Here is a 2,380-nt window from a genome sequence, read left to right as displayed (position 1 = left end):
GGCGCTGTCTTAGAGACGGACCAGATTCTGCTTCCGGCGATCCGTGTAGTAATAAGTAACGCAGCCAAAGAGATTGCTGCTAACGTAGAACCTTTTCTCCTCGCGGATCACACTCGCGCAGTGATACATGAACGCTCGAGGTATTATAACGAGTGTACAGACCTCCGATTAGTCAGTCTGCATTTGTCTGCACCAGTCTGTACCAGTATGTACGAGTTCTACATTTGTCTGTACCATTCTATAGTCAAGTTTCAGTCTGCGCCTAATAAGATTACCATATTCCTGTACATATCCATGAAGATAAATATATAGACATTTTTGTCAAGTATTAGATATATGTGAGAATAAGATTAACGTACCAATAGCAAAGGAACTTCAGATTGTCAGTTGTACATAGCATCCTGAACCGAGTAATTTTTATGGTTGTTATTATTTTAATAAATGTGTGTGGAAATTAATCAAGTTCTGTTTAAAATTGGTCACCGTCAATCTGCTACTCTAAGCGTGCAAGTGGCATGTCTATCGTCTGACCTAACGGCAGAAGATAAACACGCCACGATAAGACCACGAGACATATTGCTGACACTCGCCTACTTCGTTAGAGCGACAAGTCAAATAATCTGTGAGTACAGAAGGTCTTACAGTACGCTCATCACAGTTACTTTGTGCCAGGAAGGGCTCTCAACAAGCGAAGTGTCCAGATGTCTCAGAAACCAAAGTGATGCTTTTCAAACATGGAGAAGATACGGACACAGGAACTGTCGATGACATGCCTCGCTCAGGCCGCCCAAGGACTACTACTGCAATGGTTGATCGCTACCTACGTACTAGGTCTCGCCCTGACAGAAACGCCACCATGTTGAATAATGCTTTTCGTGCAGCCACAGGACGTCGTGTTACGATTAAAACTGTGCGCAATAGACTCCATGATGGCAAACTTCACTCCCGACGTCCATGTCGAGCTCTATCTTTGTAAACACGTCACCATGCAGCGCGGTACACATCGGTCCAACAACTTGCAGTTTGGACAGCTCAGGATTGGCATTACGTTCTCTTCACCGATGAGTATCGCATATGCCTTCAACCAGACAATCGTCTGAGACGTGTTTAGAGGCAACCTGGTCAGGCTGAACGCCTTAGACACACTGTCCAGAGGGTTCAGCAATGTGGAGGTTCCCTGCTGTTTTGGGGTGGCATTATGTGGGGCCGACGTACACCGCTGGTTGTCAACGGAGACGCCGTAACGGCTCTACGATACGTGAATGCCATCCTCCGACCAAAAGTGTAACCATATCGGCAGCATATGGGCGAGGCATTAGTCTTCATGGATGGAAATTCGCGCCCCCATCGTGCAAATCTTGTGAATGATTACCTTCAGGATACCGACATCGCTCGATTAGTGGCCAGCATGTTCTCCAGACATGAACCATATCGAACATGCCCAGGATAGATTGAAAAGGGCTGCTTATGGACAACGTGACCCACCAACAACCTTGAGGGATCTACGCCGAATCCCCGTTGAGGAGTGGGAAAATCTAGACCAACAATGTCTTGATGAACTGGTGGATAGTATGCCACGACGAATACAGGCATTAATGAACGCAAGAGGACGTGCTACTGGGTACTAGAGGTACCGGTGTGTACAGCAATCTCGACCACCACCTCTCACCAGGTCTCACTGTGTAGTGGCACAACATGCAATGTGTGGTTTTCATGAGCAATAAAAAGGGCGGAAATGATGTTTATGCTGATCTCTATTCCAATTTTCTGTACTGGTCATGGAACTCTCGGAACCGAGGTGATGCAAACTTTTTGATATGCGTATATGCAAGTGAATCATGCAGTAATAAGAGGACATAGATACATAGCACCTCGTCAAAAACTGCGGTGTACAAGTGTACCGTTAGGTGGCGTTAGTACTGGGTCACTTTTGAATGGAGAATTTAGCAGTTTTAATATTAGGAATGCAGTCATTTTCTATAGAATGATTAAAAGTGACACAGAAAATGGGAGAAGGGATGAAACTGCAGAAAAGGTAAGCAATACTGACGTTGCAGCCGAAAGATTGGAGGTGTGTAATGGGTGGGAGCGAATAGAATGAGCCTTTTAAACAAAAAAATTGTTTGAAAATGGAAGAATAAAACAGTAGGACTCTCAGTTCTGTGTTAGTTCCAATTATTTGTACATTTCTTGCAGACATACTGCAATCGCTGTATAACGACTAAGAAGCCGGATATCACGTCATGCAGTCTAGAATTCGAAAATAAGAAATTAAAATTACAGCTAAGCCTGGAATCAAATTTCTACGAACTGCTCCCTCTGGCCAGCACAGCTACACAGCACTGAGTAACTACACGTATCCTTTATGTGAGTACAGTGT

This window comes from Schistocerca serialis, chromosome 10 (genome assembly GCF_023864345.2).
Source record: "Schistocerca serialis cubense isolate TAMUIC-IGC-003099 chromosome 10, iqSchSeri2.2, whole genome shotgun sequence".
Lineage (NCBI taxonomy): Eukaryota > Metazoa > Arthropoda > Insecta > Orthoptera > Acrididae > Schistocerca > Schistocerca serialis.
The sequence above is the reverse complement of the archived record's forward strand: the minus strand, read 5'-3'. Positions refer to the sequence as shown.